Consider the following 19390-nt stretch of genomic DNA (forward strand, 5'->3'; position numbering starts at 1 on the left):
ACACTGGGGAGAGGCCATTCACCTGCTCAGACTGTGGGAAGGCATTCACTCAGTCATCTAAACTGAAGGTACATCAGAGAGTTCACACTGGGGAGAGGCCATTCATCTGTTCAGAGTGCGGGAAGGGATTCACTGAGTCATCTCAGCTACTGAGACACCAGTCAGACCACACTGGGAAATGGCCGTTCACCTGCTCAGTCTGTGGGAAGGGATTCACTTTCTCGTCTCATCTGAAGGTACATCAGCGAGTTCACACTGGGGAGAGGCCATTCACCTGTTCAGACTGTGGGAAAGGATTCTATCAGTCATCCCACCTTCAAGAACACCAGTTACTTCACACTGGGGGGCGGTCGTTCATCTGCTCAGTGTGTGGGAAGGGATTCCCTCGGTTTTCTCAACTACTGAGCCACCAGCGAGTTCACACAAGGGAGAGGCCATTCACCTGCTCCGTGTGTAGGAAGGCATTCACTTGGTCATCCCAACTACAGAGACACCAGCGAGTTCACACTGGGTAGAGGCCGATCACCTGCTCAATCTTTGGGGAGGGATTCTGTCAGCCAAATCAATCAAATGTACATCATTGAGTTCACACTGGGGAGAGGCTGTTCACCTGCTGTGAATGTGGGAAGCGATTCACTCAGTAATCTAACCTTATGTAACTCTGGCTTTGGCTAGCAGCTTAATATAGGGGGTGATAGTCTCCCAGCCCAGACAAGTTAAGAAATCTTGTTTGGGTGGATGCTGCGTGATGTGTCCCCGTTACAAATCAGTACCCCAAAATAACAAACAGTACACAATATGTGATTAAAGGAATGAGATTTAAAATTCTTACTTTGACTGTAGGGTTAGTAAAGAAAACAAAAAAAAAGGAAAATGGGCCCACTCTCTCCATTCACGTCTTCTCATCCCTCCCCAGCAAAAGACCATGAAATCTCTCTTCCAGACTCACAAGGAAGAACATTTCTCTCATTGGATAGCCCCGCACTCCAAAACCCTGTTATCTGTAGTCGTAACCTAAACATTGCTGCTACAGAGAAACCATTACCTCAGCAGTGAAACATTGCTCAGAGGCCGTTACATGAGCAGTGAAACCTTACAGCGTGTTACACTTGTGACACACTACCGGGTTCATACTGGGGAGAAAGTTTCAATAAGCTGCATGCTGGATATTTGTCCATCACCATTGCTGAATGCAATTTTGAGAGTGACTGTCGGTGCTGAACTCTGCAATTATTGCTGGTGCTCACCACACCCAGTTCTGCACCCTGGTCACTGGGCATGGGAGGAGTTTCTTCTGCTACATATTCACCTTTATGGAACTGGAGTTTAATATTCTGGATCTGAGACAAATAAATCAGTTCTATTTTAAATTCTGTCTCCGATACTTGGTGAATTTATAACACACGAAGCGTACAGTAAAGAGTCAACTCAGGCCGGCTGGACCCTGCCAGTGATTCTGTTTCACGACAGTCCTTTAAATCCTCCCCTGTTGTTCATCTCTCACTCCCCCTGTGGTGATGGTTTCCAAACAGTCACCACTCTGTGGGTGAAGAGGTTTCCCTTGAACTCTCTGCAGACTGAAGAAGTCGAGCTGACTGCAGTTCTGTCTGAGATGTTCTTCGCCCCTCTAATCTCTGGACTGAGGAAGAATAACATTGGTAGTTAACCTCCTTAATCACTACTCATTTCCACATTATGGGTCATTTTCCCTGCTTCTAAAGGGTTGTTAGAAAACACCACTGTCCTCTAAAGACTGAAAGCAGAATGGGAAACCATTAGTGGGATGTTCAATGAAGCAGGGTCAGAAACCAGAGGCGGGTCTGCACAGGGCAGAGTTTGGGGCTCTGGACGATGGTCGGGGTAAGAACGTATGATGAGGAGAAGGGAATCAGCAGCGGGGTGTGGCAACGAAGGACAGAGTAGCGACATTTGGAAGCTGATTGACAGAGAAAATCTTTGGGTTGTCTGACTGATGACACAAACAATACCTGTGGTGAGGTGCTCCACTGGTCGAGGAACATGTGTGTGTTGGGAATGGTTTTATCTATTGAGGGAGTTGTTCCTGCTTGTTTATCCTGTAATATTATATCCAGATGGTTATTATGGATTGTCCTATCTGAAATAATGTATTGATTATCATATAATTTGTAAGATTTTGACTCTAAAACTGGATCTGGCTTGAATTTATGGTGGCTTTATGAAGTGATGGAGGGAATTCATGAGTTTGTATTTTAAAGCATGATTTTGGTGAATGATATTTGCCACTTGATTGCACCTTTGTAAGTGATTAAATTGAATTAAACTGCTGCAGGACCCTGGAATGTGTTGGATTGTGTCTGGTTTCTCTTGGCACTTCCTGCACTTACTGCCTTGTTTATTTATATTTCCTGTATTTTTGATTTTTTTTTTCCTTTTGTTAACCACCTTGTCCTGTATTTCTGCTGGGACCCCCTCTGTTTCTGGGAAGAGTTCTCCAACTCTCAGTCAGGTGCTCGATGCTTCCTTGTCACCATCTCGTCTGCTCAGATCATTGGGATGTCTCCCATGGAAGGTCATACTCATTCCACTGGTTAATGTTTTCTTCCATAGTGGTGATTCATTTTTCTGAGTTGGCCTCTCATTTAAGTTTTCTGCTCTGTATTTTTTACCACGATTGAGAATGGAGTGCTGAATTCTGTTCATTTTTGATGAAAATATATACTTTCTGTTGTGTGATTTTTTTTTCAAGTGTCTTATTTCTCTACCTTATTCTGTCCAAGGTAATGTTAATCTAAGTGTGTTTGAGTGTAAATAGTCTTTTGTAAAGTCTTCTAAAGTTATTTATCTTTGTAAATTTTACTGATTGAAATGGGACAAAGATATTTTTACATAAAAAAGTCAATGTTGGTATTGATGCAAGTGTTTATTGCCTTTGTTGTACTTGTTAACTTTGAACTCTGTTTGGCAGGTTTTTTAAAGCCTTGAAAGAAATTTTGTCAAAGGTTTTCCCTATTTTGCACTACTTTCTATTTTCCTTGCTTGTGGATATTCCAGGTATGTGGGTATCAAGAGTCCCGATGAAGGGTCTTGGCCCGAACTGATGATTCCCATCCATAGATGCTGCCTGACATGCTGAGCTCCTCCAGCACTTTGTGTGTAGTTCTCTGGATTTCTAGCATCTGCAGGTCCTCTTGTTTCCCAGATACTTGCATGCTTCTTGAAAGAACAAGCCGGTAGTGGCATTCTGTGGCTGTGTTTGTAAAATATTAAATAAAATCATTAGAAAGAGGTAGCATAGGGTTGGAAGATGTAGAATCTGTGGGTAGAATTAAGGAACAACAAACGTAAAAAAAAAATCCCTGATGGGAATTGTATAGAGACATCCAATCTGTAGTAAGTAAGTGGTCCACAAATTACAATGGGAGATAGAAAATGCGTGCCAAAAGGGCAATGTTACAATAGTCATGGGGGATTGTCATGCAGGTGATTAGGAAAATTAGGATGGTGTTGGTCTCAAGAGGAGGAATTCCTAGAATGCCTACAAGATGCTTTTTTAGTGCAGCTCGTGGTTGAGCCCACTTGGGGATCAGTTATTCTGGATTGGGTGTTGTAATGATCCAGATTTAATTAGGTCACTTCAGTTCAAAGAACCCTTAGGGGAAGTGATCTTAATATGATCAAATTCACCCTGACATTGGAGAAGCAGAAGCTAAAGTCAGATGTGAAATAAAGAGAATTAGAGAGGTATGAAAGAAAAATTGGTCAAAATTGATTTGAAAAGAACATGGGCAGGATGAAAACAGAGCAGCAATGGCAGGAATTTCTGGAAGCAATTCGGAAGGCACAGGATATATACAGTGGCATGTAAATGTTTGGGCACCCCTGGTCAAAATTTCTGTTACTGTGAATAGCTAAGCGAGTAAAAGATGACCTGATTTCCAAAAGGCACAAAGTTAAATATAGCACATTTCTTTAATATTTTAAGCAGGATTACATTTTTATTTCCACCTTTTACAGTTTCAAAATAATGAAAAAGGAAAAGGGCCCGAAGCAAAAGTTTGGGCAACCTGCATGGTCAGTACTTAGGAACACCCCCTTTGGCAAGTATCACAGCTTGTAAACGCTTTTTGTCACCAGCTAAGAGTCTTTCAATTCTTGCTTGGGTAAATTTCTGGGTTCAGTCATTAGCAGCAAAGCACTGACTGTGAAAATTACAGATCAGAATATTATTAGAGTCACAGAACCCAGCAGCACTGAAACAGGCCTTTCGGCCCTTCTAGTCAATGCTGACCTGTTTATGTTTTTACTGCCTATTTCCATCTACCTGCACCATAGCCTCCATACACCTCCCATCGATGTCATCACCCAAATGTCTCTTTAGTGTCTAAATCGAACCCACATCCACCTCTTCCGCTGGCAGCTCATTCCACAGGCAGCTCATTCCACACTTCCACCAACCTCTGAGTGAAGAATTCCCCTTCAGACTCCCCTAAAAGAATTCACTTTCACCCTGAACTTATGTCCAATGTGGGGGTGAGAGGGAAGACTGTAAGGGGAGGGGGTGGTCGAGTGCGGAGAGGGAAACAGAGCGGAGAGTTTATACTTAATATCTTTCAGAAAAAGTACTTGTCTAAACTTACTTGCTGCAAACCTACCATCCATACCCTGTACATTCGCAACCAAATTATTGATCGAGATGATAAGTAGCAATGTTCAAAGTTCAAAGTAAATTTTATTATCAGAGTACATATGTCACCACATACAACCCTGAGATACTTTTTCCTACAGGAACACTTAGCAAATCGATAGAATAGTAACAGGATCAATGAAAGATCAAGTAGAGCATAGAATTCAACAAACTGTGTAAATGCAAATATAAGTAAATATCAATGAATAGTGATAGCAATGGGTTGTAACCCTGGGGAACCCCACTGGGCCGGGCCATGAGTCCAATAAACAGCCTCCCACCATCACTCTCTGTTTCCTACCATCAAGACAACTGTGCATCCAGTTAGCCAGCTCTCCCTGGATCCCATGTGATCTAACTTTCCACAGCAACTTACCATGCTGAACCTTGTCAAAGGCCTCACTGATGCCCATGTCGGCCACGATCCTGGGACAGAGGTGTCACTGATCAGAGGGCACAGATTTAAAGAGGACGAAGAGGTTTAGAGGGATCTGAGGAAGAGATTTTTCACTCAGAGGGTAGCTGAAATCTGGAACACACTGCCCCAGGTGGTGGTGGAGGTAGGTCCCTTCACAACATTTACGAAGTGCGTGAGCATTGAAACTGCCGAGATACAGTCGGCTATGAACCGAGTGCTGATAAATGGGACCAGTGTAGACAGTGAGTGGATGGTCAGAACAGGTACGGCCGGCCAAAGGCCTGTTTCCGTGCTGTGTGATCCACCACTCCGGACATGACAAATTAACGATGGTGACACCGCACGGCATTGATTTCAAAACTCCACACCCCTCTCCAACCTGAAATAAACCAGACTGAACCCCTTTGTCACCACTCTGAATATCTGTTTCTGTCGAGGTAACATACAAATTGGTTGCTTTTGCTTACTTTGATGTACCTGTGTTATTTTTGAATAATATAATAATAATAAACAGATTTGAAAAGAAAGAAAGAAACTGCCGAGATACAGTCAGCTATGAACCAAGTGCTGATAAATGGGACCAGTGTAGAATTGATGAAGTTCTTGTCTCTTCTTCCATTAATGTTGCCTCCTTATGGCAAAACTAACCCTCTCACTGTGTCAGAATCAGTGATTAAATCTGGCCCCAAACACTGTGCTTTCATCCCTGCACATTGTAACTTGAACCATCTGACCGAGGGTCTGATGGAGACACGACCTCTGCCCTCTGCACATGTGATCACATCTCCCCTGCTTCTGACATTTCAAATACCCTCAGAATGGTTTTCTGATTCAGTCTGAAGGTTATGGTACATTCAGCTCATCGTCAGACCTGACAAACCATGTCTTCCCACAGCTGGTTCCACCTGTTGGTGTGTCCTCTTTCCTCCACCTCCAGGGAAGCTGCATCTCCACACAAACCCCTCACTTGAGACGACTGTCTGTACCCGTGACACAGGAAATCACATCACTGTCACTCTCCTGATACCATCCGGGAAGCGGTACCGCAACATAAAAGCCAGGACCAACAGGCTCCGGGACAGCTTCTTCCACCAGGCCATCAGACTGATGAACTCACGCTGATTTGAGTGTACTCTATATTACATTGTCTGTTTTATTTATTATAAACTATTATAAATTACTATGATTGCACGTTGCACATTTAGATGGAGACGTAACGTAAAGATTTTTACTCCTGATGGATGTAAGAAATAAAGTCAATTCAATTCAATTCCTGATTCCGTGTCTGAGCTGCTCGCCTCCGGGTATCCTCCGTCAACAAGCTTCTTCCTCAGTCACCATCTGTCAGATTATAAAAAACAATTAAAACGATCTATCAGACAGCTCCTGTACCCCTCCACCCCTGAACAGGTTCCCCTGTTACAACTCTCTGCTCAGCCCCTTCCCTATTCCCTTTCCCTTTCAGACTCCCGATGTGCCAGCAGATCCGAATTCACCGTGTGGACATTTCTACCCCACAGGAGGCTGTACAAACCCGTGTCCTTCTCTGATGCACAGCTCAGTGACCCCAATCCCTGTCTGCACTCGCAGCCCATGACGGTGACAGCTGTCCTGGACTCTGTAACTCACAATCTTGTAACACAGAATCTTGTTCACAGCAAGTTTAGACAGTCATTAATATGAAGAGAGAATTGTTGTTTCCTGAAAGGACAGGCGAGCGAAGCTGTCTGATCCAATTCACCAGATGGTCCGGTGTTTACAAGTTAATTTGTCCCGGGACCCACACCCACACCCACTCATAACCCCGACCCACACAGACAGACAGACTGTCCCTTCGCCCCAAACCCCCTGCACAACCACAAGGAATTGATCCACGGCCCGGGCTCGGTCGCAAAGTGAAAACCGGGGCTGAGGAGAGCCCGGAGACAAACACCCCGCTGCCCACTCCACCAACAACACGGCACAGCCGGACACATCTCACAACACCGGATCCGGTCCCGATGAAACCCGAATTTAATTTTGTTGTTCCAGATCGGACCCAACAAAAGGTGTTTTAAAACTGAAGAGCTCCCCCTCACGTGACGTCACACATCAGCCCCACCCCCACGCGCCTGACGTCACCCATGGTCTCCCCGGATCTGCATCTGCTGTCACGAGCACGGTGCCTTACGTCACACACGCGCTGCTGTGCTCGAGCTTTTTCGGTTTAACGGCTGAGCTACCGAGCACGAGCCACGCCCTCCCCCCCCCCGAACAGTCAACAGAGGAATTGAACTGATTGCAGAGCTGCGCTATTCCCATTGGTGCGAAGCGATGTCAATCACTGGTTACAACCAATAGTGGAGGCGGACCAGCCGAGTGGGCGTTACCCCGTCTCCTGCTGTCGTTCGACCTGCCCGTTAAAGCGGAAAAAAATCTTAAAGAAAATGTCCCGAATTCTATCTCTTTCCCTCCGAGGGAAGTTGGGGCGTTTGTGAAGCGTCTCCTGCGGCCGGAGTCTGATGTATCGCTGAGAGGTAGGAGGAGACCGCTCGGCCCGTCGGTTTGATGCCGGTTCCCCGGGGAGGGAGAGGGGGATTTTATTGAAAGGATGAAGACGGTGAGAGAGGGGGCGGACAGGATGTTTGTCCCGGTGGGGACAGGAGGGGCTCATCTGTGGAAATGTCTGAGCCCACGGTGGTGGCGAGCAGAGGGATTCACCACATTGGGGGGCAAACACCGGCAGACTGTTGCCCTGCAAGCGGGGCCAATGGTCCGGGCAAAGTGACAATTATTTGTGTTTTGTTGAGATTGTACCGGGAATATGGTGTAAAATCCCGCTCCCCACACTAACACGGGTTATACAGACCAAAGAACAAACTGCCGGAGGAACTCAGTGGGTCGGGCAGCATCTGTGGAGGGAAATGGACCGTCAACATTTCGGGCCGAGACCCTCCCTCTGGACTGAGAGTGGACGGGAAATAGTCAGAGAAAAGAGGTGAGGGGTGGGGATGGGGCAAGAGCTGGGGAGTGAGAGGTGGATCCAGGTGAGGGGGAGGTGGGAAGGTGGAAATAGTGACAGGGGTGGGAGGTGAGTGTTTGGGGCAACACGGGGCTGCAGAAGATGGAAATTAATTCCATAGAGGGTTAACAAAGAGGTTAGAGAGTATTTGTTATAGAGAGTGCAATGAAGATTCGCCAGACTGATCCCTGGAGTGGTGGGGTCATCATATGAAGAAATATCAAATGTGATAACCCTTTCATTTAGAGAATCGAGGACTGAGAGGTGATCACATTGAAATGCACAACATCATTACCGGTTGAACCAGGGATCCCAGTCTCTGAAAAAGGGGGTGGACTGTCCGGGACTGAGATGAGGGGAAATGTCTCCACTCCGAGGGTGGTGAATGTCTGTAAATCCACACCATAGAGGGTGGTGAAGACTCAGTGATCGTCCTCACATAAAACAGAGGCCGGCAGATGTGTGGAGACCGAAGGGATCGAGGAAATGAGGATCAGGCAGAAACATGTGGCTGAGATGGGAGAGCAGCCGCCATCTTGTTGATGGTTCGAGGGGCTGAATGGCCACCTCCTGCTGTTTCTCAGTGTTGCTGTCCAGTGAGGCTGGAGGAATGTGAATAGAAATGAGTGTTTATAAACATGGACTGATTTAAATGAAACCTGCACATTTCCTGTTTGGGTCTGAATTGTGTGTTGGATCGGGATGGGAATCGAGCCCGTGACTCTATGACCTGGAGGTGGAGGGAAAGGGACAGAGAATATATGGAGAGAAAACGTAACTATGTATTTGTTGTAAATATGGAATAATGTGGGAAATGCAGCGGATGGGTCGGACAGCATGTGAGGGGCAAGGAGCAGAGTCACCGGTTCAGGTGGGAGACCATCCACCCATTACCTGATCCCGTTTCCTGTTCACGTTTTCCCGCAGATCTGCAGCATCTGCCGGTCACTGCTCTACGTGTCCCTGTAGCTTCACCTTTCGCCCATTCAGACAAGGCAGTGAGATCCGGATCTGTCACGTCCTCTCGTGGGTGGACAATATGTTTTTATCTGCAAAATTTTCATCATGTTTCATTCCACTGTTTTTACCTGCTGAAGTGCAGCCAATGTTTCTGGGTGTATGATCAATTTATGTGAGAACTTAGCCTTTTCTATTTATCTGAGCTTCTCATAAATGTGTACACTTTAGTTGTACTGGAGCTTCACTCCAGAATTTCCAATGCAACAACCCAGTCAGTCAAATAGCTCCACACAATTAAAATAGTTTATTACATTTTTTTATGTTGTACTACTTACATAATTTAACTATTTAATATATATATATATATATTCTTATTTTAAATCACAATTGTTAAAATCTATTATTATGAATTAGGTTCTACTGCTGCCGCAGAGACAACGAATTTCATGACATATGCCAGTGCTATTAAACCTGATTCTGATAATTGGTATGGGAGATCCACCACCGGTCACCTGATCCCAGTTACCGCAGATCGTAATGTGAGATTGAAGCCTTTTCCATTTGTTTGCATTCTTCAGAAATGACAACAATTAAATTTCCTTCTGTGGCTCCAAAGCAGCTCAGTCTGTCTAATATTTCCACACAATTAAAATGGGGAATTTGTTTGTTATCAGCACATACTGAGCTACAGTGTAAATCTTGCCTGACATACCATCCACACAGATTGATACATTACGACAGTACATTGAGCTGATATATGACAAAACAATAACTGTAACCAAGCATTATGGCTGCAGAGAAAGTGCAGTGCAGATAGACATATGGTGCAGGGTCACGGTGAGTTACATTGTGAGGTCGAGTCCATTTTATCGGACTGGAGACCATTCATTTGGCTTATAACGGCAGACAGGAAGCCGTCCTTGAGCCTGGTGGTACGGGCTTTAAGGTTTTTGTATCTCTTCCCCGATGGGGGAGCGGGTTTGCAGCAAGAATGTGCCGGTTGTGAGGATCTTTGAGTACATGGCCTGCTTTTCCGACGCAGGGGAAGTGTAGGGAGAGTCCATGGAGGGGAGGCTTGTTTCTCTGATGTTCTCTGTTCCCCAAAGCTCTCTGCAGTTCCTTGCAGTCATGGGCAGAGCAGTAGCCGTACGAAGGCATGAAGTATCGACAAGAAGCTCAGAGACCTCGGCCTTCACCCTGCCTTGTGTAGCTGGATCCTGGACTTCCTGTCAGATTGCCGGCAGGTGGTAAGAGTGGACTCCCTCACCTCTGTCTCTCTGACCCTCAGGACTCATATCCAGCAGGGTTGTCTCCTTGGCCCCCTCCTTTACTCTCTTTATACCCATGACTTGCGTCGCCACCCACAGCTCCAATCTGCTAATTAAATTTGCTGATGACACTACATTGATTGGCCTAATGTCAAATAATAACTTTCAATCGATCAAATGCCTCCTGCCAAGGCTCGGTCCAGACAAACTTTTCACTCTTCTTCAGGAGATTAGTCAGAGGAGGAGCGATATCTACAAAGTTCTTACAGAACTTATGATAATATCCAACCATTCCCAGAAACCTTCTAAGAGGCTTCTTACCAGTTGGAATAGGAACTTCAGAAATTGCCTGAACAGGTGCCAACTTGCCTTGACCTACTACATAGCCAAGATAGGTCACAGTGGCATGGCCAAATTCACTCTTAGCTAAGTTAACTGTAAGGTTGGCCTGGGAAAGCCTGTCAAACAGCTTTTCTACTGCAGAGGTATGCTCTTCCCAAATGTCACTCCCTGTGACTAAGTCACCAATATAGGCAACTGCGTGTTCTAACCCTTGAATTACAGAATCAATCATTCTCTGGAATGTTTCTGGAGCATTTTTTCATTCCAAATGGCAAAACATTGTATTCATACAACCCAGAAGCTGTCACAAATGCAGAAATTTCTCTACCTCTGTCTGTCAATGGAACATACCAATACCCTTTCAACAGATCAATCTTTGTAAGAAATTTAGCTTTTCCAACCTTATCGATGCAATCATCCACCCTAGGGATAGAATAGGCATCCGTTTTTGTTACTGCATTTACCTTCCTATAATCAGTGCAAAATCTAACACTACCATCAGGTTTGGGCACTATAACACAGGGTGAGCTCCAATCTGATTCTGAAGGCCTAAAAATACCATTTTTCAGCATATATACAATGTGTTGCTCAGCCAATTTACACTTTTCTACGTTCATGTGATATGGGTGTTGTTTAGTCGGTTTGGCTTGACCAATATCTACGTCATGTACTGCGACCGTGGTTTGCTTGGGAACATCGGGAAATAAATCTATAAACTTCAGAATTAATTCCTTCAGCTGTTGTTCTTGCTTTGGCTGCGGATGAGCCAACTTGTTATCAATGTTTTCTAGAACAACTGAGTTCATTAGCCTAACTGGGACCATGTTTGGCTTGTAAAAAGTCTCAGGCTACGTCCACACTAGACTGGATAATTTTGAAAACGTCGGTTTGGCATAAAAACAATAGACGTCCACACCAGGCGATTTTCAAAATATCTCTGTCCACATTAGAATGGATACTTGGGTGAATCTCCTCCTTCTGGGCATGCGCAAGACACACAGAAAACAAGCGGAGAGGAAAAGGTGTACTTGGTGCGCATTTGTCCAGAAACATTTTCTGCAGCCATAGTCTCTTCACCGATGTAAGGGATGACAGCTACAACTAAATGCAATAAGGCTTGTTACCGGGCAAAAGTGAAATTTGCTGTTACCTCATTTGTTTGCCTTTACCTTGGCCATGTCTTTGTGTATTATTTTTTTCTGTATTTAACATGTGCAATAGAACGAGTTACTGGGCAAAGGTGATAATTGCATCTATTGACTGTTTGCAGAAGCAATACATTAATCACGTTACACAAGTGTGGCGGTGGACGAACCCAAATGCAGAACACGGGCACAGGGGCAGTCGGAAGGCATTATCGCCATAGCGAGCATGGAATCGGTTTCCAGGACAGTCTTTAGTTGAAGTCTTGGGTTTGGAGAGAATCCAGGAGCGATGCTGGACTTAGAACTAATGAACTAAGAACCATGAAATGCGGATTCTCACACCAGAGTCGACCAATGAACTGGCAGCTCCTTGTTGTGATCACAGGGTCTTTAGAACATAGAACATTTTAATAGTACAGCACAGTACAGGTCCTTCGGCCCACAATGTTGTGCCGACCCTCAAACCCTGCCTCCCATATAAGCCCCCACCTTAAATTCCTCCATATACCTGTCTAGTAGTCTCTTAAACTTCACTAGTGTATCTGCCTCCACCACTGACTCAGGCAGTGCATTCCACGCACCAACCACTCTCTGAGTAAAAAACCTTCCTCTAATATCCCCCTTGAACTTTCCACCCCTTACCTTAAAGCCATGTCCTCTTGTATTGAGCAGTGGTGCCCTGGGGAAGAGGCGCTGGCTATCCTCTCTATCTATTCCTCTTATTATCTTGTACACCTCTATCATGTCTCCTCTCATCCTCCTTCTCTCCAAAGAGTAAAGTCCTAGCTCCCTTAATCTCTGACCATAATGCATACTTTCAAAACCAGGCAGCATCCTGGTAAATCTCCTCTGTACTCTTTCCAATGCTTCCACATCCTTCCTTTATCCTGCATTTTCTGATGGAGAGCAGGTGTGTGTAGGTAGTGGAACCTGAGAATGATTAGAAATTAAACGAGGGGATTGAAGCCCAATTCCTGAGGTAAATAGTAAGGTGGGGGATTGCCAGAAGGGTCCGTGACAAATAAAGCGCCTTGTTAAATGTATAAAACATGTCTGCATCAGTGTTATCTTGTATCTCCATACAATGTTACATTGGGCCATTACACATCTATTGTCAAAGAAGTACTTGCATAAATAGGTAAACTACCTTCACACAAGCAAGGACAGAAAACAGGGCAAAGTTAGTATACTTATTTATTCAGTAAGCTATGGGTCAAAGTATTAGGTAAGTACATTTCTAACTCTTCTGGCTTCAGTATTGTTTCTGTCTGTTCTGAAATTGTTAGGTTGTGTGGGGGGTTGCGTTCAAGAAAACAATGAAATGCCACACTGCCGCCATCTGTTCCGGCACGTCATGACAGCGTTTTCAAAAATATCTGTTTAGCCCGTCCACACTGCACTGCACAATCGGCGTTTTCAAATTTACACACTCTGGAGGGCGTTGTACAAAATCTCTGTTTTCGAGGGAGGAAAACACCGTTTCAGTGTGGACAGAGGGTCAAAACGAAGAGAAAAAGCTTTGGTTACGGATTTAACCGGTCTAGTGTAGACGTAGCCTTAGACGAGTCAATTGTTTCATTCTCAGGGTTGCCAGATTCATATATTTTGACAACACACACAGATGGTGCCTGCTTGTCCAATAAGGCTTTATCATATTTATGTGTACCACCTGTGTTAGTTTACGTTGGTCGGGTGTTTTAATAACATAATTTACATCATTACTTTGAAAAACTATTCCATATGGTCCATTGAATTTTGCCTGAAGTGGATTTGTCAACATTGGAAATAGGGCAAGCACCTAATCCCCCACCCTGACATTTTCTTTTGCAAGTCCACTTATTAAACCAACACTTCATTTTGTTTTGAGAAATCTTTAAGTTTTGTCTCGCTAGACTACAGGCTTGGTGTACTTTATTTTTGAACTTCAAAACATTGTCTAACAAGTTAACAAGTACATCCTCATCAAACCACTGTTCCTTTAACAAGGCCAACGTTCCCCTCACTCTATGACCAAATACAAGTTCAAAAGGACTAAAGCCCAGTAATTCCTGTACCGACTCTCTTACTGCGAACAAAAGCAAATGTATTCCTTCATCCCAGTCTTTTCCATTTTCAACACGGTATGTCTTAATCATTGTTTAGAGGGTAGAAGGAAATGTTTCTAAACCCCATTGTGGTTCCGGATGGTTCTCAGACAATGTCATTTGTTTAGCTCCCAGTTCATAAAATACCTGCTGGAACAATCCAGGTGTAATATTACTTCCTTGATCAGACTGGATTTCTTTAGGTAAACCAAATAAAGTAAAAAATCTGTTAAGAGCTTTCACCACAGTTTTAGTTTTAATATTTCTGAGAGTTATTGCTTCTGGGAATCTGGATGCAGTACACATAATAGTTAGCAAATACTGATGGCCAGATTCAGTCTTTGGCAATGGGCCAACACAATCCACTATAACTTTGGAAAAGGGTTCACCGAATGCAGGTATAGGCTGGAGTGGGGCCACTGGGGTGACCTGATTAGGTTTACCCACAAATTGATAAGTGTGACAGGTTCTGCAAAAGATCACAACATCTTTCCTCAAATTAGGCCAGTAAAATTGTTTCATAATCCTGTTTACAGTTTTATTCACTCTGAAATGGCCACCTCAGGGCATACTGTGGGCCAAAGCTAAAATTTTAGTCCTATAAACTTTAGGGACAACTTGGTGAACAATTGCCCATTCCTCACTCACAGGTATAGCAGGTGGCCTCCACTTCCTCATTAACACTCCATCCTTGAAATAATAGCCAACTGGCACTTTCTTAGTCTCATTATCTGAGAAAGCTGTTTCTTTTAAAGCTTCAGTCTCAGGGTCTTGGTTCTGTTCTGCTATAAACTCCTTCCGAGACAGGGATAAATCTTTCTCAGAAGACTTACTACCTGAATTCTGTTGAAACAATGAAGGCAGAAAAGTCCCTGACATGTCATCATACCCTGAATCCCGATTTTGGCTGTCATGGGTATCAAAATCATGCTGCACAGAGCTGTCTGCGTTAGCAGACTTTTTAGCCATACTTCGAGTTACTGCACAGGAAGGATAAATGTTAAAATCCATCTGTGGGTCGTCAGTGGTTGGCTTAGTTGTCAACTGCACTGCAGGAACAACTTTACCATCTGCCAGGTAATTTCCTAACAGCAATGTAACATCTCTCACCGGTAAACTGCAGCATAATCCTATCTTAACAGGTCCTGAAACCAACCCTGACTGAAGTTACCCTGTGCAATGGCACAGAAACCATGCCGCCCCCAATGCCTTTCATAAGATTTACCTCACCTATGTCAGTCTCATCACCAAATTTTAGAACACTGTCTAATATAAGTGACTGAGAAGCCCCAGTATCTCAAAGAATTTTCATAGGTACTGGGGTTGACCCTTCCTTTACTAATACAAACCCATCTGACATAAAATGATTGAATACCTTCTAAACTCAGTCAGACCTCTCAGTCCTTAACTGACCCTCAACAGAATGAATGTGGGTTTATAGGTGCTTCAACATACTGATCACAGGCATTTGGAACTGCCTCCTTTTCCTTTTTCTGCTTCAGGATGGGAAAAATTAGACATCATATGACCAGCTTTCTTACAATTGTAACAAGTAAGACCAGAATATTTCTCCTTCAACTGCTTCCTTTCATCCTTACCCTAGTTATTAGTTCCAGCATTAATTTCTGGTTTACCCTGGTTATCCCTGCTACTCTTTTGGAAGCTCTTATTCGGGGTAAACTCATGAGTTATAAGTTAAAGCAAACTCATCTGTGAATCTAGCAGACTCCTGCAAAGTGGCAGCATCCTTTTCATCTAAATATGTCTTTATGTCATCAGGGTCGCACCTTTTGAATTCTTCAATTAAAACCAACTCTTTCAAGCTGTTAAAATCATCATTTACATTTTTATATATGCGCCAGTGGTCAAAACACACAAACTTCTCATAAGCAAATTCCATACAAGTCTGGTTCAGAGATTTCCTCAAATTTCTAAACTTTTGCCTGTGTGCTTCTGGGACCAACTCGTAAGCTTTCAGCCCAGCCTGTTTCACTATGTCATCATCAGCTGCTTCATCAACTGTCAAAGCAGAATAGGCTTGCTGAGCCTTCCCCTGAATTACACTTTGTAAGAGAATAGGCCAACCCTCTTTTGGCCACTTTATACTCTGAGCAAACTTCTCAAAATGCTGGAAGTATTTATCAACCACTGCCTCATCAAATGGAGATACCAATTTAACGCCGACTCGACTCAAACTTATTTCCAGAGTGTAATGCTAGACCCCTTTGCTGCAATCTCTCTTATCTTTTCCAGCTCGAACAGCCTCTGTCTGTCTTTCTGCTTCCTCCCTCTGATTTTCTGCCTCTCTAGCCTCAAACTGCCTCTGCCTTTCCGCAGCCTCCATATTTAATTTTTCTAACTTGTACGGGACCTCAAGCTCACTAAGTTTACTTTCAGGAAACACCTCCAACTCTTCCACTTTAAACACACCCTCATATACATAATGTTCAGCTATTGTCCTCTGCATCTGTGCCCTCCTTGTTGTCGATTTCACCTTAGCAAATTTTAACCTTTTAGCAATACTCAACAACTCAATCTTTCCGGCATCCTCTAATGCCTCAGAGGTTGGTGCTTCCAGAAATCTATCAACATCCATTGCTGATGATTTTCCACACACAAATAAATCAAAAGGGATTTCCCCAATGAAATTGATAATTAATCCATCAATATGCCCCCAAATTTGTTCATATCCCAGACACAGGCCCTAATTTTGTTACGAACCCTAATGCTTTAGAAACAAACCAGCAGCAATAGACTGGAGTCTGGTTTTGATGTGAAAACCACTATCTTTATTAGTGTCTACTTATAAATAATAACTTAAGCAAGATAAACAAAAGTTAACAGTGTAACGTGTATATATGTGTGTAAATATTACTCCCAAACTATTGAACTCAGGGGAAACAAGGCTTAGGGTCTTGAGATGATAAAGTATGAAAGTTCAATTCATCCATGGAATAGGTGATGAGAGAGAGATATTTGTGATCCAGGGTGAATGTCCAGAGGAGGGAATCATGTCGAATTCCACAGGTTCCATGGTGGTAAAACAAGAGAACAGTCGCTGTAGATTTTATCCGTCGTTGTTCCAAATCCACATAGGAATTATCACCAAAAGTGACTTGTCACAAGGGGTATCATCTTCAAGTAAATTCCCACATCACATGCAGGCAAGGGTTAACACATAAGTGGTCTTCACAGGATACCCCAAATCCGATCCACTCCTATAGTTCAAAAGAGGTGACAAACACACATTCGATGTTCACTGAATCAATAGTTAACCCACCCTTGTGGGCATAGGAAAGTTCTAAACAGTGACCCTTGGCCACTAGTTCCTTTGTTTCAATCCTTCCATTTTACCTCCTTCGTCTCTGTCTGACTCTGAGTGTCTGTGTCCTCAGTTAAAACTAAACAAGCTGCGAGCAATGTAAACAAGCTATAAGTCAGATTGATTCACCTTCTTAATCTCTCTCTCTCTCTCTTAAAATGAATGTCCATAGCAAACAAAACCAAGGGATTCATAACAACGGCCACTCCCCAGTGTGAACTGACTGGTGTGCCAGTAGTTTGGAAGATTGAGTGAATCCTTTACCGCATTCTGAGCAGGTGAACGGCTTCTCCCCAGTGTGAACTCCCTGGTGTCTCTGTAGGTGGGATGAATTGGTGAATCCTTTCCCACACTCTGAGCAGGTGAATGGCCACTCCCCACTGTGAACTGACTGATGTGCCAGTAGTTCGGATGACCGAGTGAATCCTTTCCCACATTCTGAGCAGCTGAACGGCTTCTCCCCAGTGTGAACTCGTTGGTGTCTCTGTAGGGTGGATGAGTGAGTGAATCGCTTCCCACAGACTGAGCAGGTGAACGGCTTCTCCCCAGTGTGAACTCGCTGGTGACTCTGTAGGGTGGATGAATCAGTGAATCCCTTCCCACAGACTGAGCAGGTGAACGGCTTCTCCCCAGTGTGAACTCGCTGATGACTCTGTAGGGTAGATGACCGAGTGAATCCCTTCCCACATTCTGAGCAGGTGAATGGCTTCTCCCCAGTGTGAACTCGCTGGTGACTCTGTAGGGTGGATGACTGAGTGAATCCCTTCCCACAGACTGAGCAGGTGAACGGCTTCTCCCCAGTGTGGACTCGCTGGTGTCTCAGTAGGGTGGATGACAAAGTGAATCCCTTTCCACAGTCCGAGCAGGTGAACGGCTGCTCCCCAGTGTGAACTCGCTGGCGAGCCATTAGGTCAGATGACTGAGTGAATCCCTTCCCACATTCTGAGCAGGTGAACGGCTTCTCCCCAGTGTGAACTCGCTGGTGACTCTGCAGGTTGGATGAGTGAGTGAATTCCTTCCCACAGACTGAGCAGGTGAATGGCTTCTCCCCAGTGTGAACTCGATGGTGTTTCTGTAGGGTGGATGAATCAGTGAATCTCTTCTCACAGACTGAGCAGGTGAACGGCTTCTCCCCAGTGTGAACTCGCTGATGTGTCAGTAGTTGAGATGACAATGTGAATCTCTTCCCACAGTCCGAGCAGGTGAATGGCTGCTCCCTGGTGTGAATTCACTGGTAAGCCATTAGGCTAGATGAAAAAGTGAATCCCTTCCCACAGACTGAGCAGGTGAACAGCTTCTCCCCAGTGTGAACGCGCTGGTGACTCTGTAGGGTGGATTACAGTGTGAATCCCTTCCCACAGGCTGAGCAGGAGAATGGTTTCTCTTCTGCGTGAACTCGCTGGTGTAACATTAGGTCAGATGACCGAGTGAATCCTTTACCAGAAATTGAGCAGATGACCAGCCTCCGATTGGTGTGTCCACAGGTGGGATGACCGACTGAATGTTTTCTCACACACAAAACAGATGAATGGCCTTGCACAGTGTGATCTTGCTGATGACCCTCAACTGAGATGACCGAGTGAATCCATTTCCACTGTCTGAGCAGGTGAATGGCCTCTCCCCGTGTAAAACGACTGGCATGCCAGTTGGTCAAATGACCGAGTCAATCCCTCCCCACAGTCTGAGCAGGAAGGATGGTTGATTGAATCCCTTGCTCCACTTCTTAAATATCTAGACAGACAGCAAAACTGGCGCGCCGTGTTTGAGATTCCTGTAGACAATTCCTTCTTGTGTTTAACCTGTAAAAAAATTTACAAAATCCATCAATGGGTGTAGGACAACATATCAGATGAGACGACTTGAGTTGCCAAGGTTTGATCTGGTATTACTGTTAGTGAAGTTCAACCCAAGTTGAAGAGAGAAATTATCTTCTAACTGGGCACAGTGCTGGTATCTGGAATGACCATCAATTCCCTGATGCTCTTCCTGTCTCTGTAAGAATGGGGCATTTTGCCGTCTCCAATTTGTGCCTTAGGTCAGTTTGACTCTCTCCATTGGTATTATTCCCTGTTCCTGCTAAGCTGCATGGGTGCCTGACCCCAGAGTAACTAAAACAGTCTCATGCAAATAGTGTTTCTTGACGTGCAGCTGGGATTTTCTTTTATGTGTTATTAACTTAAAGTG

At 44.4% G+C, this 19390-nt stretch overlaps 1 pseudogene; it reads right to left on the reverse strand.

Annotated features, from left to right (window-relative positions):
- LOC134342287 (zinc finger protein 850-like) overlaps positions 1-19390 on the reverse strand; it is an 86599-nt pseudogene that overhangs the window by 59396 nt on the left and 7813 nt on the right.

This window comes from Mobula hypostoma, unplaced genomic scaffold, assembly GCF_963921235.1.
Source record: "Mobula hypostoma unplaced genomic scaffold, sMobHyp1.1 scaffold_56, whole genome shotgun sequence".
Taxonomy (NCBI): Eukaryota; Metazoa; Chordata; class Chondrichthyes; order Myliobatiformes; family Myliobatidae; genus Mobula; species Mobula hypostoma.